At 48.5% G+C, this 14,869-nt stretch overlaps 1 long non-coding RNA gene across 1 annotated transcript; it reads right to left on the bottom strand.

Annotated features, from left to right (window-relative positions):
* Nucleotides 1-256: 256 nt before the first annotated feature.
* On the bottom strand, nt 257-14,616 carry LOC141570547 (uncharacterized). Its single transcript, XR_012494665.2, has 3 exons — nt 14,551-14,616; nt 3,423-9,918; nt 257-850 (listed from the first exon to the last, which is right to left on the bottom strand). It is a non-coding gene; the product is annotated as an uncharacterized LOC141570547 (long non-coding RNA).
* Nucleotides 14,617-14,869: the final 253 nt, after the last annotated feature.

The raw sequence follows: 14,869 nt of genomic DNA, 5'->3' as shown, positions 1-14,869 counted from the left end.
AGACAGACATTTTCAGATCATGCCAGAACTGGTTTTGTTGTTGTTTGAGGTTCTGTATCCTGACCACTTATACACATAGCATATATTTGAGTGCAACATATTCTGATATACGGACACATCCTCAAGAAGCTTAAAATCCAATAGGAAAGACAGGACATATCTGTTACTGGGAACAACGATTTTCCTCAGTTCTTGTCTTCTTGAGAGAAAGAATTCAGTCAAGAGACTAGAATGAAACAAGCAGCAGACAGCAAAGTTTATTTGTAAAGCAACTACACTCTGAGCATGGAGCGGGCTGACCTGAAGGTGGGTAGCAGCCCAGCGTCTCTGGGACCCCAGCCTTTTATCCTGTAGATTGGGCTATCCTCATCATTTCCTTTCTCGTTTTTTTTTTTTTTTTCCCCCTCTCTGCATTTCTCCTTCATCCTGGTGTGTTTGTCTTTGTTCTGGCTACTTGCTTCAGTGGGTTTACAACAGAATGTTGATGACACCACTGGGTTACCTGTGGGGGCTCTTAGTTCCTCCTTCTCCTGCTCATGTCTACCTTCCTACCTACTCTATCATTCCCCCCTCAAGAGTTTGAGACCCTGAAATCTTTCAGGAGAGGGGCAGTGTTCTCTCTTCTGTATCTCCTTCCTGCTGAAAAGGGGCGGAGCACTCATCAAGGTCTTATCCTCTGGCTCTCTATCAGGACGGAGGAGGTGTGTTCCTCATATATATGGCAAGGTGGAGGCGAAACCTGTGAACCATAGCACCAAGAGGAAACTGGTACATCTCTAGGGTCTCTAGGTCCAAGGGGACTGGTTGAATTCCCTGAAGAACCATCGTCTTGACATGGAACTGTTGTAATCTAGAGGAAACAAATTTGACAAGAAGATTAAAAAGACAGGGCCCAAAGATTAACAGTAAAACTAAAACTATCAGCAGTCCTATTAGGGACAATAACCAGGAAAAACTAGGAAACCGTCCCATAAACGTATCTTGGAAATTTTTATTTCCTTTGTTATACCTATGTAACCATTTAGCTTGATCATGCAGTTTTTTGATGTTGGTTTTTACGATTCTAGAGCTGTTGATGTAAGTACAACAGGTTTTATTAATAATAGCACATATACCCTCCCCACTCCCCCCACCCCCCTTTTTGGCTAAGCAGTTGTCAAAGACTGCATTTGCTAATGAATTGAGAGAGGTTTGTAAGGCCCCTAAGAAATCTGCAGTATCCCCAATGGCCTCTTCTACCGTGTAGTTATCTCTCTAAGACTGATTTCATGATAAGTAAATCCTCCCCAAGGGGCCAAAGCTGAGATGGCGACAATTGCCCCTTCAACGATTAGGCCAAAAGCTCATTTTATTTTTAGGAGTGTCTGTGTTATGTTAAGAATGATAATGCCTCTTGGGACTCTGGTTCCTAGAGTGCAGTCCCCCTTTTGTTGGGAATTATCTAAGTGAGAGTAGGTTCATACCTCAAGGGTCTCCCTAGGCCCTTTAAGAAAATTGTTAGGGGGTCCTGCAAAGCCAGTGAAGTCCCAATGGTGCGGGTAAGGAGGTTTGACTCATTCGATTAAATTGATGTGGGAATGTTACCGATGGAGCTTGGCAATTGCATAAAGGCCCAGGAGAAGACTGGAGATGTGGATCTTTTGTTGCTGGAGGCCCTTTAAAGGAGAGTAATATTCCTTGAAGACAGTAGCCTAATTTCCAGGAGATGCAACCAGTTCCGTTTGACGCAAGAGCATGGGTTAAATTCATACATGAATGGGTAGTATTGGGGACACAAATGGATTTAAAATTGGGCTGTGTTATAATGTTAGACCAATTCAGTGGTTAAATATAAATCCTTCTAGGGGGAAAGTTACCCCTGACTCAAGTTAGCTAAAACTTTATAGGGATTTATATTACTACTGTGGGCATCATTGTAACAGGGTGTGCATCTTACATTAACTTTACATTTTAAAGAGATGGTAGTTAAACATGTGAGTAGTTGGGCTGGTTATATGAAAGCAAAGAGGGTGGAGTGAGGCCCACTATACTTTAAAACTGATTTTTGGCCTTGTAATGTTTAAAATGGCATTTAGGGTCTGCTTTATTGTGTCATTACTTATGAGATATGGGATATGTTCTTAAATTAGTTTGAGCATTTTTTTTCTTTTTTGATTTTCTGGTCTTAAATGACAAATCCAGCAATGAGATATGTTTTCACCCTAGGTAATAATCCAAGAAGAATTGACAATAAAGTTATTTTCCCATGGTAAACTTAGGCAGTCTATTAATATAAAGTTCTCATGATGAGGGGGGATAAACTACCAGGAAAAGCCCTCGACATGGCTAATTTATCTGTTTATCTCCTTCCAGAATAGAAGCTTGAGGTCTTCTAGAGGCTCGCAGGAGTATTGGGGTCCAGTTGGCAAGTCCCCTTCTTCGTTGCTTTTCCAGGATTTTATCCGGGAGCGATATATCCAGCTAGGGATTCCTGGCACCTTAAAAGCTGTAGTTGTGGAAAGGGGTACAGTAAAAGGGCCCTTTCAAGTGGGGCTTAATTGGGATGTGGGGCTGCCATCCTTCCAAGATCTAATGAGTATTTTGCTGCCAGGTGGGTACTGAGTTGGTGATGGTGAGTTCTGTTTGGTAGGCAAAGACAGAGCCTTTTGCCCATAGGCCCCGAGGGCCTCCAGGAACTGTCGTAGGGAGATGACATATTGAAGGAGGTTTGTAGCCTCTGTATCTAAGAGTATGTCAGATGAGAGGAAGGCCCTCCCATCTAAAGTCTCATAGGGGCTTAACTGTAGAGAAGCCTGGGGCTTATTTGAACCCATAATAGAGCTACCTGCAGGAGGTTGAGTCAAGGTTGAGAGTTTTCTTGATAGAGCATTTTCTTCACAGGGAGGATTGGAGTGTTACAGGAAGATGAACATGGTTTTAGTAGACCATACTTGAGAAACTTATTAATAAGGGGCCAGGGGCCATCCTTTGTTTCATGTTTCAGTGGCTATTGTCACTGAGAGGGGTCATGGATAGGATCCTTAAGTTGAATTTTAACTGGGACAGCATTTTTGGCTCGTCCCAGGACTTTTGTTGTTCAGATTTCTGGGTTTGCTGAATCTGGCTATTCAGGTTCCACCAAGATAAGGGTCTCTCCTTCAGAAAGTAATGCAAGTATATTAGGGAAAGGGCTTCCAAATGTTAGATGTGCTCCTAGCTTCTGGAGAACGTCCCTGACCAGGATGAGGCTTGGGCAGTTTGGCATAACCAGGAAGGAATGTAAGAATAGTTTCCCCTCATGAATAACATAGGGGTGGGGTAAACCTCTGGTCATGGGCTATCCTTTGACCCTAACTATTTGACAGGTTTTAGGAGAGAGAGTACAGGGGAAAGAATTGAGCGTGGAATAGGCAGCTCCCATATTAAGAAACTTATGGTCCTACCAGCCATGTCCGAGGTCGTCTTGGGCTCCATCCCCTCGATGATGATGCTAATTTTGGGAGCCGGAGAGAGTATTGGGCTTCCTTAGTTCAAAGCCAGGATGGGTTGGGGGGGTTTCACTGGGAGGGGGCCTTTGGCTCTACAGGCAGTCTTTTCCCCTATGGCTGAACTCATTGCATTTGGGGCACGGTGTACATAGCTTCTTCTCCTGGCATTTGCACTTCCAGTGTCTGGACTTTCCGCAGTTGTGGCATCTTCCCAGGATTTTATTCCCTGGGTGACATGGAGTTGGCTGTTGGACTTGTAAAGCAGCCAATAATTGAGCCTGTCTCTTAATTCTTTGCATTTGCTTCTCCCATTTTTCTCCCCCAGCCTCTTCTTCTTTCTAAGAGGGGAATCCCGAGGGATGAAGTTCTGGTAAAAGGCAGAGTGGGAGGCAGAGGAGGAGGGTATCCCCTCTCCTTCCCCCATCTCTGAGATACCTCCTGAGGCAGAGCGTCCTCCATCTCAGACCATGGGATGGGCCTGTTTCTGTCCCCTTGAAGCTATGGAATTACATGCACATTACCACGTGCTTCTATTCCTTTCGCTCCCCCAAGCTACTGAATTATATATACCTTGCCACATGTTTAATGGGGAATGAAAGCCCTCTGTCCTTTCCTTCCCCTTTCTTAGACTATGGCCTTATGTATATGTTTCTGCCTACCTGCCAGGGAGGGGGCCTCTAGTCCTTCCCAGGTTGGGAGCCCTATGTCCCTCGCCCCTGTCTTATTCTTCTAGAGAATGCCTTTCTCTGACTATGCCGTTGCAGCCATTTTTCAAAGCTGTTGTTATTTTGGACCCTAGGACAGATTTTGTCTCCTTGCTAGTCGGTACCCTTCCCACCTCTGATTATCTGTCCAAATCTTGGAAAGGATACTATCAATTATAACCCTCATAGCCCACCCTTGCAGGGACAATTGGAACTGTCTATTCTGGTCCCTAAGAAGAAAGTAAAAAGACTTCTTCTTGCCATTAACATCTGTCTTTGTCCAATGCCAAGACTAGATGTGGCCTCAAGACTCAGTAGCAGACCGGGCTTCTGGAAAGAAGCAGGATAAGCAATGTCACAGAAGGCAAAATCCAAGCCCAAGTGGGCTGAGATGTGTCTGCCAACACTGATCAATGGGAAGGGGGCTCCAAACAGTGGGGGCTGCACAGACACAGGAAGAAGAACGGCTGGCCGGGCAAAAGAAATTAGCTAGGTGGATACACATATCTGAGCTCTCTAGTCCCCAGAGGCTCTGAAGGAGTTCATGGAAATAAAGAGCACTGTCTTGTGAGAACAAAAGCAGAAAAGTTGATCCTGGAGGGCTGGGAATGAGTTTAAGGGAGGCTAAATGAGCACAAAGGTCCTCGAAGCCATTCTGGTCCACCATTTTTAAGCCATCTAGGCATATCAGGAGAATGTAGGGCAGTGCAAGAAAGGAGATAGATCAGCAGCAGACAGGCAAGAAGCCTAAAAAGGCATCCAACGTGGAGCTAGTAGAAAGAACCAACTCCTGGGAGGCCCTACTATTCTTGTTGGGGGTGGGGGTTAGCCACTAGAGGGGTGGGGGATTGTATTGCCACGCAGCAGCCTAACCGTCTGTCTCCTCCTATCTGCCCCTAAAGAAAGGAGAGTCTGTGAGACGGATCCTTTTAGGGACTTTGCTTGACCTTTGTGCTTGCACCTTATGTCTCCCTGTTTGGCCCCAGAAAGATGGGTGGTCGGCCAATGACGGGTACGACTCCCCATGGGAGGGGGGGTAACCCAAGCCAGGCGGAGCCGTGTGGGGACCAACAGGGGAACCCATGGGGTTGATAGAGGTGGGCACAGCCCCCCACCTTCCCCTGGCTAAGGAGAGCCTCTGCCTCTGTGGCTGCTTTCCTTCCCACAACCTGCAGGGGAAGTGACTCAATGATGTGCTCTCCATCTATTCATATGCGTAAAGGTTTTATCCCTTGGTGAAGTACTTATCCTGGGCAAAGGTGATTGGCTTAAATCAGTTTCCTATTGTAATGTATGGGATTCACAGATCTTGAGATTGACAAGCTTTACTTCTTTTACTTCCTCACCTAACTAATAAAAGCCATGCGTTGGCCGATTCTGGGCTCAGTCCTTGAGGCTGCAGTCCCTTGGCCCCATTTGCACTCTATTCTCATCTACTGTCTTTCCTTACCTTGTGCTGCCCTCCTTGCTTCCCACAACTCTTGTCGTGCTGGACGCGACAGGATTGTATGATTGTGAGACTGTGTACTTCATTGCACGGAAGTTTTATTGTAGTTGGCAGGGCACCTATTACCAATCTTCCCCAATCTGTGACCAACGCATCCTATCATGGGAGACTTCAAACGATGGGAGCTTTATGGCTTTTAAGTGCCCATCTCATGCCCGCAATGCAGCTAGGGTCTCCCCAGAGCAGCTTAGTCATGAAAACGGAAGAAGGTAAAGGGAGTGAACAAAGGGAGCTGTCTCAGAAAATCAGAGAAAGAGAAAAATAGAGAGCTGAGCCCCAATGAACTATATTACAGGATTGCTGGGGGGAAGAGACTTGGATGCTTGAGGACCATGTCCCTGCAGGGTGTATAGATCTTTGTCTTGCGCCTGGCAGGACCTAAATCAGCATCCTGGACAGTGACAAGGTTATCCTCTCACAGAAGACTTATTTTTAAGGTGGTGAATGCCCTAAAGGCTTTTAAGTGTCTGTTCCGCACCCACTTAGATGTGCGGCTGGTAGTGGTTCAGCTATTAGAAGAAGTTAGAAAATAGGAAAAGTAAGATAAGTTATCTTGAATCCAGACAATCCAAGTCACGGCACCAGAAGATGTTACTAGGAATAACAATTTTTCTTGATTCTTGTCTTCTTGAGAGAAAGAATTCAGTCAAGAGACTAGAGTGAAGCAAGCAGTAGATAGCAAAGTTTGTTTGTAATGCAAGTACACTCGAGCATGGAACAGACTAACCTGAGGGTGGGTAGTAGCGCAGCATGTCTGTTATCCTGGTCTTATATCCTATAGATTGGGCTATCTTCCTCCTCCCCTTTTCTTGTTTTTCCTCCCCACCCCACCTTGTTCTGCGTGTCTCCTTCATCCTGGTGTTTGTGTTAGCCCAAGTCTTTGTTCTGGCTACTCGCTTCAGTGGGTTTACAATAGAATGTTGATGATGATGCTGGGTTACCTGGGGGAGTCTCTTAGTTTCTCCTCCTCCTGCTCATGTCTACCTTCCTACCTACGATATCATATCCATATAAAATATAATAGAAAATAGTATAGGCTGGAAAAAGTGCGTGATTCAGTATCAGCTTTACCATAATAAAGTTTGTATGGAAACATTCAATTTTTTTTTCATACCCTGGACATCTTTCAGGAAAGACTGGTAACTTTGGGATTCATCTTATTGGAATTAGTGGTCAGGGGGCTATAGGCTCTTCTATCAACATTATCAAATGCTGTGGGCTAGCCCAGTTGCTGGCTCTCACTTCCTTCTTCATGCCTGTGCATCACCTCCATTGCAGTTGGAGAAAGTCACTGCATCACTGTGCAGAGGCAGGTGCCCTGACTCTTGCCTGAAAGCTGGGGGAGTTGGCTCAGAAGAGACAGGTGAGAGAAGAGGGCACTTAGTGTCTCCCTGGGAGAGGGTAAGCAGTCTGGCTCCTGGTGGAAAACTTACGTGTGATTGTGTGATTTTTCAGGCCTGACCAGAGGCAATTACAAAGGCTTTGCCTGGCTGGCCTAGGGTGTGTGTGTGTGGGGTGGGGTGGCGGGGAAGCTGCCCTCCCCACACGTGGAGGGAGCTACCAGTCAAGGACTCAGGCCTCAGGCTGGTCATGTTTTTTGCATATTTACATTCCTAGCCCAGGGCACCTTCATTCCTAAGTCTCTCTCTATCAGAGCCCTTGGGACCACGTCCTCTGAAGGTGCCTGTCTCTGCTGGGCCTCCTTATGGGGGGAGGGGAGGAGGAGGAGGAGGAAACTGTGAAGACTTTTTCCCAATTCTGACCCAGTACCCAGTACTTTTCCACTCCTGGCCCTTCCCCCTCTCCCATCTCAGATCCACAAAACTGCCTGTCCCCGCATCCCAATCTCCTTCAACAGTGAGATGAGCCCCCACATCTATGCTGATATGCAGTTGGGATGGAGCTGGTATGCAGTTCCATGGGGGAAAACGGAACAGAGGGTTGGGCACCTTCTCTGGGTTTAGACTCTGGCTTATACCATCTCTGTGAGTGATTAAAGGCTTCTTGCTTTAATTGGCCACCCCAACACCAGACAGCATAGCCCATTTTCTCTCTCCCAGCTGAACTGACAGTAGAGACTCCTCAGTTCCCTACCTGCTGGGAGCACACACTCAAAGCATGGATGCGATGGCTTCTCCCACATGTGTTTCTATTCCATTTCTAGATTCGGTTTCTCGCTCTCTCACACACATAAACGTTCAGTGACTGAGAACGAGAAGAAACCCAGGGTTGCCACAGGAGCTGGGCAGGGAGTCAGCAGGAAAAAGAATAATAATGAAGCAGGCCAGATCCAGACTTCCAGACTGAGAACTATCCCACTTCTTCCTGTCCAGACTACAGAGGAGGAACAAAAGAGTCCGAGAGGTGAGAAGTGAGTGACTTAGCCAGGGTCACCCAACTAGAACCCAGGTCCCAATTATTTCCAGGTTGCCTCCTTGGTCTTCTGTCTACTTCTTGCTACAGGTCCTGTGCAGGGCTGTGTCCCTGGGTGCCCAGGCCTGCATGAAGCCCTCTGTCAGTATCTCGGGGAACCTGCAGGCTAATGGGAAAAGAAAAGACTAGACATGGTTCTCAAACTGGAGTGTGTTTAGAATCACCCGTAGGGCTAGTTAAAACACAGACTTCCTGAGTCCCAGAGTTTCGGAATCAGTAGGTCTGCGATGGGGGCTGAGAATTTGCATTTCTAACAAGTTTCCAGGTAGGGTTGGTAAAAACCCTTGGACTAGACTATAAATGACCAAAACGCAAAGAAGAAAAAAATGGAAACTGAGTAAAGGAAGGTAGAAAGAAGGAATGGAGTAGGGCTGACATTGTATATTAGGGCAAGAAATGAACTTCGGTTGCTTGCCCTAGGGAGGTTTTCTTCTTCCTCATCCACCCTGACCTGACGTTCATCTAGACGTATTCACCATATCCTTTAAATCCCCGGCCTCCACGCTGAGGGGCTCTGGCCACAGTTGAGGCCAAAACCTCCAATTAGATTCCTTAGAGCTGGCATTAAAAGAGCCCAGAGCTGGCTTTCTTTCCAACACCCCTCGTCTCCGTTTGCCTGTTCTGATCTTTGCAGGCTGCACAGCCTCCTGTGTCCCATTTGTCCTGAGGGCTCACATCCCAAAGGCCATGGGGAGAGAGTCTTGGAGGGTGGTCGTGGCCAACTCGCCCACCACCTTCTGGCACTCACACAATTCCTGGAAGACCTAGGTGGCTGACACTCGGTGAGAGGTAGGTCTGTGAGCATATTACAATAGGGTGGGTGGAGGGATTAAAATCTCCTCAGCTCACATTGACTCAGCTTGTCTTTCAAGTTTTGAGTCATCAGTGAATGTGGAATTGCTTTCAGTCATTGGGTCTGAATGTGGGTCACTGAGGTTTAAACTGGTGCTTGATCATAACATCAGAAAGGTGAGCCAGATACATACAGGAAAAAAAGAAATCGCTCTCAAGTTGGTGTGAAAACCCAGGAGTGACCCTCTTCTCCAAACCTGCACACGTTTTGATGAGCTCCACTTGGCTGTGGGAAAACCAAGGCATAAATGTTATGTCCAGTGGCCCAAAGCTGTTCCAGTGACAACAGTAACCTCGGGAGGAGAGCAGAGATTAGCCGATGCAAAGGCAAAGGGCAGGAACCCCCACTACACATCCACCGATAGTAGAAGCACGTGAGGGCTAGGGCAGGGCGAGAACAGCTGGAACTGGGGCCCCGCCAGCTGCCTGGCGACTCCCAGAGGACCGACCGACAAACTTCTGAGAGTGTCTCAGACTCTGGCTGACTCTGCTGGTAAAAGACTGACATTTCATTGAGACAGATATAAAACATGCCACGCAGAATGTAGAGATGTTTACCTACTTCTGTGGTGTGAACTCCAGAAAAGAGAATTAGAAACAGTGAATGGATTTTCTGTATCGAAAGCCTGAAAAGTATTTCCAAAAGACCTAAGTCGAGTCCTAGGCCCAGAGGTCTCTCATCTCACCTCTTTTCCTCCAGCCCTGGGGATGGGGCGCTGCCATGGGACCCCCATTTCAGTCCCTTTCAGAAGAGCCCGTGTGTGCCTGGTGAGTGTTTCTCCTTGTGGAGAGGAGGTGGGTGAGGTCCTGGACATGCTTCCTGAAGCCACAAGAGAAAGGTGATTCACCAACAGCTGCTTCCTGGAATTGCAGTGCTGGGCTGACAAATGAATGGCACTTTTCCAAGGTGATCGGAGCTGTTATAACATTCTTGTTCTATCCCCATCAGACCTTCCTGTAAGTCAAACCAGAAAGTTACCCAAACCACCCCTTCCTGAGCAGTCAAGCACATGAGAGTCTAGATACAATGTTTCCAACGTGTCTTAATATCCCTCCTGAGTCTGGGGTCCAGTCACCCGATGGCCTCTGGACTTCCTCAGCTGGGTCATGCAGTTGCTTGGCTGGCCTTGGAGTCATGTGGGAGACAATATGTGGCTCCAAGTCATCCAGGAAGTGCAGGCCTGGCCTGATTCCCCTAATAGGACTGTCAGCTGAGAAAAGAGCAGAGCCTTGAGCTTGCTTTGTCTTGCGTTTCACAAAGACCCTTTCTCTGGTCCTTCCGAGCTCTCCTGCTGGTCTGAACAGAGAGCTACCGTGTCTGTACAGAATCGGTCTTGGCTTTTTCTCAGAAAGAAGGCACTGGCTTGGAAGTGGCCCTGCCTGACCCTGGTGTCTGCTTCTCTTTCTCACATAAAGGAGACATGAAGGAGCACCCAAGTGTCTCTGCTGCGTTTGAAGTGTAGTGGCTTTTATTTGGGATGGAAACTCTGATGGGTGTAGCTGGAGTATGTTCAGAGCATGGCGAGGAGAAATTCTGGACTTCTCATGTTCGGCCTGAGACAGATTGTGGTAGGAAACAAAAATCAAAACTCTTTGGGTCCACTTTTCTTATCCCTTCCCCAACAAACAGAAAACTAATGAGAATGGAGGTGTGTGGGAAATAAAACAGATGGAGCTGAGAACGAGGGCCCCACTCAGCACAGTGACTGAATCCCACACCTTCTCAAGGATTCGAGGATGAACTGGAATGTGACTTCTCTCTCCCTCCTCCTTCTTGACTGATGTCTTAAGGAGCCTTTGGGTGAGGAAATGCTGATGTAAACGTAATTCCTCAGTTGTGCTAAATATAATTTGTATTGAGAGGTAAGAGTTTACAAGCTATCCTTTTTTATCCTCATCACAGTCTTAGGAATTTGTATTATTGTTATCACTGCTATTTAATCAAAGAAGACATCAGGGTCTGGGAGGGTTTAACAACTGGCCTAAGGTGATGCTTCAAGTTTCAAATCCATGTTTCCAGACTAAAAGGCCAGATTCTTCAGAGTCCATTATGGACTCTCAGCAGATAGTATTGACAGCTCCACTCCCTTACCCCCTTCTGGAATCCGGCTCTGAGTCTCAGAAAGTAAGTCCCTAGAATCACAGTTGGGGCCTGTCAAATGACAAAACTAAAACAAATTAGTAATGAGCTTTGTGTCTTTTACTTAAGGGAAAACTAAACATGGATTGGGGGAGTACAGTGTCTCACAGCAGGGGAGCTCTCTTTCCCAGGGGTTTTGGGCAAGAGTGAGTGTTATAGAGCATTAGAAGAGGCAACTGGGAAACAAGGCATAATTGGCTGGCAGGTCCTATTTGCTAGGGTAAGGCAAGTTAGCTAAAGCTGGGTTGGAGGATTGTGATTGGTGTTAGGTTTCCTTGACAGGTGTTCCTTGTTAAGTTCAGGCTGACAGGTTTAGATTTTTAAGGTGGGCTGGGCCAATGGCCTCCATTTTGTGGGTCCCAATATATGAATTAACTTTATCAGGGCCCTAACATTCTGAGAAGATACAGACCAAACAGAAGTGTGCCTTGTGGCTCTGTCTCAATGTTGGTCTGCAATAAGCACATAGTGGTTGTGATATTGTGATTTTTATAATAAGAACTATATTTGTTACTGGCACAAAACTCCTCAAACCCTTGGAATTTCCTGTGATGAGAGTAATAAAGTTGTCTTGTTATGTTAATGATGTTACTTGTGGAAAACACCTAAGGATGTGGGTTGGTTACAAGTGGAACCAACCACTTGATTAGAAGGCTGGAAATTCTAGTCCCACCCCAATGTCCAGGGAAGAGAGAGGAGCTGGAGATCAAGTTCCATCACCAATGGCCTATGTGATGAAGCCGCCATAAAAACTCAAAAGGACAGTTTCAGAGACGTTCCAGGTTAATGAACACATGGAGAGAAGTGTGGTCTGAGAAGCATGGAAGATCCATGCCCTTTTCCCATACTGTCATGCGGGAGACCCTGCTCGCTGCGCCATTTGTCGTGCGGGACGGCCTGCGGGGTCTCTGCTCCCGCTCCCCATACAAGAACGCAGGATATGGTGAGGCCAAAAAGGAACACCCACGGAGCCATAGGTAGGGGAGTCATACCACTATATTCTCTCTGGCGGCACTATACTCTCACTGGAGGCTGGATTCACACTGTCCGCAAACCGCCATCCACGTTTGCCAGCCCAGCCGCCATCTTCTTGCTAGCCCCCATGCTTCTCCCTTCCTTCTCCTTCTCGTAGCCACAGCAGTTATATTAGTGGCCAATGGCTCACTGGTTACAGCTGACGGCCAACTAGCCACAGCTGATGGCCATGCAATCACAGTTGGCCATTTACTACCTGAGCCAACACCTTTCTATGTGAGGCCGAGAGCCTGGAAACTGCTTTTTGGGGCTCTGCCCCCACACTCCACCCCTACAGGCTCTCGCCTCACAATCTACGTGACAAGCGTCTTCCGCGAGGGGACCTGTGCGAGGAGCCTGGGGGTGAATGCAATATCCTGGACACAACTAGGCTCTCTGGGCACAGCCAGGGTTTCTCAGGGCACCACCAGTGCTTCTGGGCACGGCCAGACTTCCTGGACTTCTTAGGGTACCACCTGTCTTCCCGGACACAGCCAGGGTTTCTCAGGGCACCACCAGTACTCCTGGGCACTGCCAGACTTCCTGGACTTCTTAGGGTACCACCTGTCTTCCCGGACACAGCCAGGGTTTCTCAGGGCACCACCAGTACTCCTGGGCACAGCCAGACTTCCTGGACTTCTTAGGGTACCACCTGTCTTCCCGGACACAGCCAGGGTTTCTCAGGGCACCACCAGTACTCCTGGGCACAGCCAGACTTCCTGGACTTCTTAGGGTACCACCTGTCTTCCCGGACACAGCCAGGGTTTCTCAGGGCACCACCAGTACTCCTGGGCACTGCCAGACTTCCTGGACTTCTTAGGGTACCACCTGTCTTCCCGGACACAGCCAGGGTTTCTCAGGGCACCACCAGTGCTTCTGGGCACGGCCAAACTTCCTGGACTTCTTAGGGTACCACTAGTTTCCCCGGGCACAGCTAGGATTTCTCAGGGCACTGCCACTCTCTCTGGGAACAGCCCGACTTCCTGGGCACAGCCAGGGTATCTTCAGGGCTCAGCCAAACTTCCTGGACTCAGCCAGGTCTCTCAGGGCACTGCCACTCTCTCTGGGAACAGCCCGACTTCCTGGGCACAGCCAGGGTATCTTCAGGGCTCAGCCAGACTTCCTGGACTCAGCCAGGGCTCTCAGGGCACTGCCACTCTCTGTGGGCACAGCCACACTTCCTGGACACAGCCAGGGCTCTCAGGGCACTGCCACTCTCTGTGGGCACAGCCACACTTCCTGGACACAGCCAGGGCTCTCAGGGCACTGCCACTCTCTCTGGGAACAGCCCGACTTCCTGGGTACAGCCAGGGTATCTTCAGGGCTCAGCCAGACTTCCTGGACTCAGCCAGGTCTCTCAAAGCACTGCCACTCTCTCTGTGCCTCTCAGGGTACCCTGCTGGAACAACAGCGACTCACAATCAAGGTGCTTACATATTCTCAATGGCGGCCAGTCAAGAGACAAAAGCAAATATCCCCCAGTTCCACTAACAACAGTTCCCAAACAAACAGTCAAGCGGTCCATTAAATTAGGGATGGAAGGCAATTCCCCATAGTCCATAGTCATTCACCAGGGCTGTCCTGGGGGTGAGGGACGACCTTGACCTCACCCTCATCTCCCACGGAGGACTCAGCAAGCGTTACCTCCTGGGACTACAAGTCCTGCATCCGGGCTGCCCGAGCAGGAACTTCCCCGGCCCACAGGGCTGCAACGACCTTCGCTTTCTCCGGCCTGTGCTGGTTGGGGAACCGTCCACATCTTTCCACCTCTCCACGGGGCTCCATCTCTGCAGCAGCTGCATGGCTTTTCCTGTGCTGGTGGGAGAACCGTCCACGTCCTCCCACCCCTCCACGGGGTCCAGGTCTCCGGCAGCTGCTCCTCCTGGTCTTCCTCAGACTGGGTGTTCACACGCACAAACTGCTCCACCGTCCTTCGGGGAGCTTTGGCCGGCACCATACCCTGCTCGCTGCGCCATTTGTCATGCGGGAGACCCTGCTCGCTGCGCCATTTGTCGTGAGGGACGGCCTGCGGGGTCTCTGCTCCCGCTCCCCATACAAGAACGCAGGATATGGTGAGGCCAAAAAGGAACACCCACGGAGCCATAGGTAGGGGAGTCATACCACTATATTCTCTCTGGCGGCACTATACTCTCACTGGAGGCTGGATTCACAACTGTCCGCAAACCGCCATCCACGTTTGCCAGCCCAGCCGCCATCTTCTTGCTAGCCCCCATGCTTCTCCCTTCCTTCTCCTTCTCGTAGCCACAGCAGTTATATTAGTGGCCAATGGCTCACTGGTTACAGCTGACGGCCAACTAGCCACAGCTGATGGCCATGCAATCACAGTTGGCCATTTACTACCTGAGCCAACACCTTTCTATGTGAGGCCGAGAGCCTGGAAACTGCTTTTTGGGGCTCTGCCCCCACACATACCTTGCTCTATGCATCTTTTCCATCTGGCAGTTCCTGAGTTATAACCTTTCATAATAAACCAGTAACCTAGAAAGAAAAATGTTTCGTTGAGTCCTGTGATACACTCTAGCAAATTAATTGAACCAGAAGAGGTCATGGGAAACACCAATCTACAGTTGTTTGGTCAGAAGCCATAGGTGATGATCTGGATTTGCAATTAGCATGGGGTGAGGAGTCTTGTAGGACTTAACCTATGGAATCTGATATTATCTCCAGGTAGGTACTGTCAGAATTGAATTGAATTGTAGGAAACTGAGCTGCAGTCAGATAATTGGTTGGT

The sequence above is a fragment of the Rhinolophus sinicus genome, chromosome 3 (assembly GCF_057876585.1).
Source record: "Rhinolophus sinicus isolate RSI-liver-muscle chromosome 3, RSI-T2T, whole genome shotgun sequence".
In the NCBI taxonomy this organism is placed as follows: Eukaryota; Metazoa; Chordata; class Mammalia; order Chiroptera; family Rhinolophidae; genus Rhinolophus; species Rhinolophus sinicus.
Note: the sequence above shows the minus strand (reverse complement) of the source record. Positions and strands in the feature narration are given on the sequence as shown.